This window comes from Scyliorhinus canicula, chromosome 17 (genome assembly GCF_902713615.1).
Source record: "Scyliorhinus canicula chromosome 17, sScyCan1.1, whole genome shotgun sequence".
Lineage (NCBI taxonomy): Eukaryota > Metazoa > Chordata > Chondrichthyes > Carcharhiniformes > Scyliorhinidae > Scyliorhinus > Scyliorhinus canicula.
Genome location: NC_052162.1, coordinates 132,601,802 through 132,611,000, shown reverse-complemented (window position 1 = coordinate 132,611,000; position 9,199 = coordinate 132,601,802). Strand labels below are relative to the sequence as shown.

At 47.1% G+C, this 9,199-nt stretch overlaps 1 protein-coding gene across 1 annotated transcript in view; it reads right to left on the bottom strand.

Annotated features, from left to right (window-relative positions):
• LOC119951157 (gastrula zinc finger protein XlCGF8.2DB-like) overlaps positions 1–9,199 on the bottom strand; it is a 294,519-nt gene that overhangs the window by 191,569 nt on the left and 93,751 nt on the right. The gene's annotated exons all lie outside the window — the stretch shown is intronic.

Genomic DNA, 9,199 nt, shown 5'->3' with positions numbered 1-9,199 from the left:
CTGTGAACAGTCCCACTCTGTAACTGTGTTTCTGTACAGTTCCTTCACTCTGTGAACAGTCCCACACTGTAACTGTGTCTCTGTACAGTTCCCTCACTCTGTGTACAGTCCCACACTGTAACTGTGTTTCAGTACAGTTCCCTCACTCTGTGTACCGTCCCACACTGTAACTGTGTTTCCGTACAGTTCCCTCACACTGTGTACAGTCCCACACTGTAACTGTGTTTCTGTACAGTTCCCTAACCCTGTGTACAGTCCCACACTGTAACTGTGTCTGTGTACAGGTCCCTCACTGTGTACAGTCCCACACTGTAACTGTGTTTCTGTACAGTTCCCTCACTGTGAACAGTCCCACACTGTAACTGTGTTTCTGTACAGTTCCCTCACTCTGTGTACAGTCCCACACAGTAACTGTGTTTCAGTACAGTTCCCTCACTCTGTGTACCGTCCCACACTGTAACTATGTTTCTGTACAGTTCCCTCACTCTGTGTACAGTCCCACACTGTAACTGTGTTTCTGAACAGTTCCCTCACTCTGTGTACAGTCCCACACTGTAACTGTGTTTCAATACAGTTCCCTCACTCTGTGTACCGTCCCACACTGTAACTGTGTTTCTGTACAGTTACCTCACTCTGTGTACAGTCCCACACTGTAACTGTGTTTCTGTACAGTTCCCTCACTCTGTGTACAGTCCCACACCATGACTGTGTTTCTGTATAGTTCCCTCACTCTGTGTACAGTCCCACACTGTAACTGTGTTTCTGTACAGTTCCCTCACTCTGTGTACCGTCCCACACTGTAACTGTGTTTCTGTACAGTTCCCTCACACTGTGTACAGTCCCACACTGTAACTGTGTTTCTGTACAGTTCCCTCACTGTGTACATTCCCACACTGTAACTGTGTCGCTGTTCAGTCCCACACTCTGTGTACAGTCCCACACTGTAACTGTGTCTCTGTACAGTTCCCTCACACTGTGTACAATCCCACACTGTAACTGTGTTTCTGTACAGTCCCACACTCTGTGTACAGTCCGACATTGTAACTGTGTTTCTGTACAGTTCCCTCAGTCTGTGAACAGTCCCACACTGTAACTGTGTTTCTGTACAGTTCCCTGACTCAGTGTAAAGTCCCACACTGTAACTGTGTTTCTGTACAGTCCCATCTGTGTACAGTCCGACATTGTAACTGTGTTTCTGTACAGTTCCCTCACTCTGTGAACAGTCCCACACCGTAACTGTGTCTCTGCACAGTTCCCTCACTCTGTGAACAGTCCAAAACTGTAACTGTGTCTCTGTAGTGTTCCCTCACTCCGTGTACAGTCCCACACTGTTACTGTGTTTCTGTACAGTTCCCTCAGTCTGTGAACAGTCCCACACATTAACTCTGTTATTGTACAGTTCCCTCACTGTGTACAGTCATACACTGTAACTGTGTTTCTGTACAGTACCCTCACTCTTTGTGCAGTCCAACACTGTAACTGTGTCTCTGTACAGTCCCACACTGTAACTCTGTTTCTGTATGGTTCCCTTACTCTGTGTACAGTTCTACACTGTAACTGTGTTTCTGTACAGTTCCCTCACTCTGTGAACAGTCCCACACTGTAACTCTGTTTCTGTACAGTTCCCTCACTGTGTACAGTCATACACTGTAACTGTGTTTCTGTACAATACCCTCACTCTGTGTGCAGTCCCACACTGAAACTGTGTCTCTGTACAGTTCACTCACTCTGTACAGTCCCACACTGTAACTGTTTTTCTGTACAGTTCCCTCACTCTGTGTACAGTCCCACACTGTAACTGTGTCTCTGTACAGTTCCCTCACTGTGTACAGTCCCACACTGTTACTGTGTCTCTGTACCGTTCCTTCAATCTGTGAACAGTCCCACACTGAAACCGTGTCTGTGTACAGGTCCCTCACTGTGTACAGTCCCACACTGTGACTGTGTTTCTGTATAGTTCCCTCACTCTGTGTACAGTCCCACACTGTAATTGTGTTTCTGTACATTTCCCTCAGTCTGTGAACAGCCCCACACTGTACCTGTGTTTCTGTACAATCCCCTCACTCTGTGAACAGTCCCACTCTGTAACTGTGTTTCTGTACAGTTCCTTCACTCTGTGAACAGTCCCACACTGTAACTGTGTCTCTGTACAGATCCCTCACACTGCGTACAGTCCCACACTGTAACGATGTTTCTGTACGGTTCCCTCACTGTGAACAGTCCCACACTGTAACTGTGTTTCTGTACAGTTCCCTCACTCTGTGTACAGTTCCACACTGTAACTGTGTTTCAGAACAGTTCCCTCACTCTCTGTACCGTCCCACACTGTAACTATGTTTCTGTACAGTTCCCTCACTCTGTGCACAGTCCCACACTGTAACTGTGTTTCTGTACAGTTCCCTCACTCTGTGTACAGTCCCACACTGTAACTGTGTTTCTGTACAGTACCCTCACTCTGTGTGCTGTCCCACACTGTAACTCTGTCTCTGTACAGTTCACTCACTCTGTGTACAGTCCCACACTGTAACTGTGTCTCTGTACAGTTCCCTCACTGTGTGCAGTCACACACTGTTACTGTGTCTCTGTACAGTTCCTTCAGTCTCTGAACAGTCCCACACTGAAACTGTGTCTGTGTACAGGTCCCTCACTGTGTACAATCCCACACTGTAACTGTGTTTCTGTACAGTTCCCTCACTGTGAACAGTCCCACACTGTAACTGTGTTTCTGTACAGTTCCCTCACTCTGTATACAGTCCCACACTGTAACTGTGTTTCTGTATGGTTCCCTTACTCTGTGTACAGTTCTACACTGTAACTGTGTTTCTGTACAGTTCCCTCACTCTGTGAACAGTCCCACACTGTAACTCTGTTTCTGTACAGTTCCCTCACTGTGTACAGTCATACACTGTAACTGTGTTTCTGTACAGTCCCACACTCTGTCTACAGTCCCACATTGTAACTGTGTTTCTGTACAGTTCCCTCAGTCTGTGAACAGTCCCACACTGTAACTCTGTTTCTGTACAGTTCCCTCACTGTGTACAGTCATACACTGTAACTGTGTTTCTGTACAATACCCTCACTCTGTGTGCAGTCCCACACTGAAACTGTGTCTCTGTACAGTTCACTCACTCTGTACAGTCCCACACTGTAACTGTTTTTCTGTACAGTTCCCTCACTCTGTGTACAGTCCCACACTGTAACTGTGTCTCTGTACAGTTCCCTCACTGTGTACAGTCCCACACTGTTACTGTGTCTCTGTACCGTTCCTTCAATCTGTGAACAGTCCCACACTGAAACCGTGTCTGTGTACAGGTCCCTCACTGTGTACAGTCCCACACTGTGACTGTGTTTCTGTATAGTTCCCTCACTCTGTGTACAGTCCCACACTGTAACTGTGTTTCTGTACATTTCCCTCAGTCTGTGAACAGCCCCACACTGTACCTGTGTTTCTGTACAATCCCCTCACTCTGTGAACAGTCCCACTCTGTAACTGTGTTTCTGTACAGTTCCTTCACTCTGTGAACAGTCCCACACTGTAACTGTGTCTCTGTACAGATCCCTCACACTGCGTACAGTCCCACACTGTAACGATGTTTCTGTACGGTTCCCTCACTGTGAACAGTCCCACACTGTAACTGTGTTTCTGTACAGTTCCCTCACTCTGTGTACAGTTCCACACTGTAACTGTGTTTCAGAACAGTTCCCTCACTCTCTGTACCGTCCCACACTGTAACTATGTTTCTGTACAGTTCCCTCACTCTGTGCACAGTCCCACACTGTAACTGTGTTTCTGTACAGTACCCTCACTCTGTGTGCTGTCCCACACTGTAACTCTGTCTCTGTACAGTTCACTCACTCTGTGTGCAGTCCCACACTGTAACTGTGTCTCTGTACAGTTCCTTCAGTCTCTGAACAGTCTCACACTGAAACTGTGTCTGTGTACACGTCCCTCACTGTGTACAGTCCCACACTGTAACTGTGTTTCTGTACAGTTCCCTCACTGTGAACAGTCCCACACTGTAACTGTGTTTCTGTACAGTTCCCTAACTCTGTATACAGTCCCACACTGTAGCTGTGTTTCTGTATGGTTCCCTTACTCTGTGTACAGTTCTACACTGTAACTGTGTTTCTGTACAGTTCCCTCACTCTGTGAACAGTCCCACACTGTAACTCTGTTTCTGTACAGTTCCCTCACTGTGTACAGTCATACACTGTAACTGTGTTTCTGTACAATACCCTCACTCTGTGTGCAGTCCCACACTGTAACTGTGTCTCTGTACAGTTCACTCACTCTGTACAGTCCCACACTGTAACTGTGTTTCTGTACAGTTCCCTCACTCTGTGTACAGTCCCACACTGTAACTGTGTCTCTGTACAGTTCCCTCACTGTGTACAGTCCCACACTGTTACTGTGTCTCTGTACCGTTCCTTCAGTCTGTGAACAGTCCCACACTGAAACTGTGTCTGTGTACAGGTCCCTCACTGTGTACAGTCCCACACTGTGACTGTGTTTCTGTATAGTTCCCTCACTCTGTGTACAGTCCCACACTGTAACTGTGTTTCTGTACATTTCCCTCAGTCTGTGAACAGCCCCACACTGTACCTGTGTTTCTGTACAATCCCCTCAATCTGTGAACAGTCCCACTCTGTAACTGTGTTTCTGTACAGTTCCTTCACTCTGTGAACAGTCCCACACTGTAACTGTGTCTCTGTACAGATCCCTCACACTGCGTACAGTCCCACACTGTAACTGTGTTTCTGTATAGTTCCCTCACTCTGTGTACAGTCCCACACTGTGACTGTGTTTCTGTATAGTTCCCTCACTCTGTGTACAGTCCCACACTGTAACTGTGTTTCTGTACATTTCCCTCAGTCTGTGAACAGCCCCACACTGTACCTGTGTTTCTGTACAATCCCCTCAATCTGTGAACAGTCCCACTCTGTAACTGTGTTTCTGTACAGTTCCTTCACTCTGTGAACAGTCCCACACTGTAACTGTGTCTCTGTACAGATCCCTCACACTGCGTACAGTCCCACACTGTAACGATGTTTCTGTACGGTTCCCTCACTGTGAACAGTCCCACACTGTAACTGTGTTTCTGTACAGTTCCCTCACTCTGTGTACAGTTCCACACTGTAACTGTGTTTCAGAACAGTTCCCTCACTCTCTGTACCGTCCCACACTGTAACTATGTTTCTGTACAGTTCCCTCACTCTGTGCACAGTCCCACACTGTAACTGTGTTTCTGTACAGTTCCCTCACTCTGTGTACAGTCCCACACTGTAACTGTGTTTCTGTACAGTACCCTCACTCTGTGTGCTGTCCCACACTGTAACTCTGTCTCTGTACAGTTCACTCACTCTGTGTACAGTCCCACACTGTAACTGTGTCTCTGTACAGTTCCCTCACTGTGTGCAGTCACACACTGTTACTGTGTCTCTGTACAGTTCCTTCAGTCTCTGAACAGTCCCACACTGAAACTGTGTCTGTGTACAGGTCCCTCACTGTGTACAGTCCCACACTGTAACTGTGTTTCTGTACAGTTCCCTCACTGTGAACAGTCCCACACTGTAACTGTGTTTCTGTACAGTTCCCTCACTCTGTATACAGTCCCACACTGTAACTGTGTTTCTGTACAGTTCCCTCACTCTGTGTACAGTCCCTCACTGTGACTGTGTTTCTGTATAGTTCCCTCACTCTGTGTACAGTCCCACACTGTAACTGTGTTTCTGTACAGTTCCCTCACTCTGTGTACCGTCCCACACTGTAACTGTGTTTCTGTACAGTTCCCTCACACTGTGTACAGTCCCACACTGTAACTGTGACTCTGTACAATTCCCTCACTGTGTACATTCCCACACTGTAACTGTGTCGCTGTTCAGTCCCTCACTCTGTGTACAGTCCCACACTGTAACTGTGTCTCTGTACAGTTCCCTCACACTGTGTACAATCCCACACTGTAACTGTGTTTCTGTACAGTTCCCTCACTCTGTGTCCAGTCCGACATTGTAACTGTGTTTCTGTACAGTTCCCTCTGTCTGTGAACAGTCCCACACTGTAACTGTGTTTCTGTACAGTTCCCTGACACAGTGTAAAGTTCCACACTGTAACTGTGTTTCTGTACAGTCCCACACTCTGTGTCCAGTCCAACATTGTAACTGTGTTTCTGGACAGTTCCCTCACTCTGTGAACAGTCCCACACCGTAACTGTGTCTCTGCACAGTTCCCTCACTCTGTGAACAGTCCAAAACTGTAACTGTGTCTCTGTAGTGTTCCCTCACTCTGTGTACAGTCTCATACTGTAACTGTGTTTCTGTACAGTTCCCTCAGTCTGTGAACAGTCCCACACTGTAACAGTGTTTCTGTACAGTCCCACACTGTAACTCTGTTTCTGTATGGTTCCCTTACTCTGTGTACAGTTCTACACTGTAACTGTGTTTCTGTACAGTTCCCTCACTCTGTGAACAGTCCCACACTGTAAATCTGTTTCTGTACAGTTCCCTCACTCTGTGAACAGTCATACACTGTAACTCTGTTTCTGTACAGTTCCCTCACTCTGTGTACAGTCCCACACTGTGACTGTGTCTCTGTACAGTTCCCTCACTGTGTACATTCCCACACTGTAACTGTGTCGCTGTTCAGTCCCACACTCTGTGTACAGTCCCACACTGTACCTGTGTTTCTGTATAATCCCCTCACTCTGTGAACAGTCCCACTCTGTAACTGTGTTTCTGTTCAGTTCCTTCACTCTGTGAACAGTCCCACACTGTAACTGTGTCTCTGTACAGTTCCCTCAGACTGTGTACAGTCCCAGACCGTAACTGTGTCTCTGCACAGTTCCCTCACTCTGTGAACAGTCCAAAACTGTAACTGTGTCTCTGTATAGTTCCCTCACTCCGTGTACAGTCCCACACTGTAACTGTGTTTCTGTACAGTCCCACACTCTGTCTACTGTCCCACATTGTAACTGTGTTTCTGTACTGTTCCCTCACTCTGCGTACAGTCCCACACCGTAACTGTGTTTCTGTACAGTTCCCTCACTGTGTACAGTCATACACTGTAACTGTGTTTCTGTACAGTTCCCTCACTCTGTGTACAGTCCCACACTGTAACTGTGTCTCTGTACAGTTCCCTCACTGTGTACAGTCCCACACTGTAACTGTGTTTCTGTACAGTTCCCTCACTGTGAACAGTCCCACACTGTAACTGTATTTCTGTACAGTTCCCTCACACAGTGTACAGTCCCACACTGTAACTGTGTTTCTGTACAGTTCCCTCACTCTGTGTACAGTCCCACACTGTAACTGTGTTTCTGTACAGTTCCCTCTCTCTGTGAACAGTCCCACACTGTAACTGTGTTTCTGTACAGTTCCCTCACTCTGTGAACAGTCCCACACTGTAACTGTGTTTCTGTACAGTTCCCTCACTCTGTACAGCCCCACACTGTAACTGTGTTTCTGTACAGGTCCCTCACTCTGTGTACAGTCCCACACTGTTACTGTGTCTCTGTACCGTTCCTTCAATCTGTGAACAGTCCCACATTGAAACTGTGTCTGTGTACAGGTCCCTCACTGTGTACAGTCCCACACTGTGACTGTGTTTCTGTATAGTTCCCTCACTCTGTGTACAGTCCCACACTGTAACTGTGTTTCTGTACATTTCCCTCAGTCTGTGAACAGTCCCACACTGTACCTGTGTTTCTGTACAATCCCCTCACTCTGTGAACAGTCCCACTCTGTAACTGTGTTTCTGTACAGTTCCATCACTCTGTGAACAGTCCCACATTGAAACTGTGTCTGTGTACAGGTCCCTCACTGTGTACAGTCCCACACTGTGACTGTGTTTCTGTATAGTTCCCTCACTCTGTGTACAGTCCCACACTGTAACTGTGTTTCTGTACATTTCCCTCAGTCTGTGAACAGTCCCACACTGTAACTGTGTTTCTGTACAATCCCCTCACTCTGTGAACAGTCCCACTCTGTAACTGTGTTTCTGTACAGTTCCTTCACTCTGTGAACAGTCCCACACTGTAACTGTGTCTCTGTACAGTTCCCTCACTCTGTGTACAGTCCCACACTGTAACTGTGTTTCAGTACAGTTCCCTCACTCTGTGTACCGTCCCACACTGTAACTGTGTTTCTGTACAGTTCCCTCACTCTGTGTACTGTCCCACACTGTAACTGTGTTTCTGTACAGTTCCCTCACTCTGTGTACAGTCCCACACTGTAACTGTGTTTCTGTACAGTTCCCTCACTCTGTGTACAGTCCCACACTGTGACTGTGTTTCTGTATAGTTCCCTCACTCTGTGTACAGTCCCACACTGTAACAGTGTTTCTTTACAGTTCCCTCACTCTGTGTACAGTCCCATACTGTAACTGTGTCTCTGTATAGTTCCCTCACTCTGTGTACAGTCCCACACTGTAACTGTGTCTCTGTACAGTTCCCTCACACTGTGTACAGTCCCAGACCGTAACTGTGTCTCTGCACAGTTCCCTCACTCTGTGAACAGTCCAAAACTGTAACTGTGTCTCTGTACAGTTCCCTCACTCCGTGTACAGTCCCACATTGTAACTGTGTTTCTGCACAGTTCCCTCAGTCTGTGAACAATCCCACACTGTAACTGTGTTTGTGTACAGTTCCCTCACTCTGTGAACAGTCCCACACTGTAACTCTGTTTCTGTACGGTTCCCTCACTCTGTATACGGTCCGACACTGTGAATGTGTTTCCGTACAGTTCCCTCACTCTGTGCACAGTCCCATACCGTAACTGTGTTTCTGTACAGTTCCCTCACTGTGTACAGTCATACACTGTAACTGTGTTTCTGTACAGTTCCCTCACTCTGTGTACAGTCCCACACTGTAACTGTGTCTCTGTACAGTTCCCTCACTGTGTACAGTCCCACACTGTTACTGTGTCTCCGTACAGTTCCTTCAGTCTGTGAACAGTCCCACACTGAAACTGTGTCTGTGTACAGGTCCCTCACTGTGTACAGTCCCACACTGTAACTGTGTTTCTGTACAGTTCCCTCACTGTGAACAGTCCCACACTGTAACTGTGTTTCTGTACAGTTCCCTCACTCTGTGTACAGTCCCACACTGTAACTGTGTTTCAGTACAGTTCCCTCACTCTGTGTACCGTCCCACACTGTAACTGTGTTTCTGTACAGTTCCCTCACTCTGTGTACAGTCCCACACTG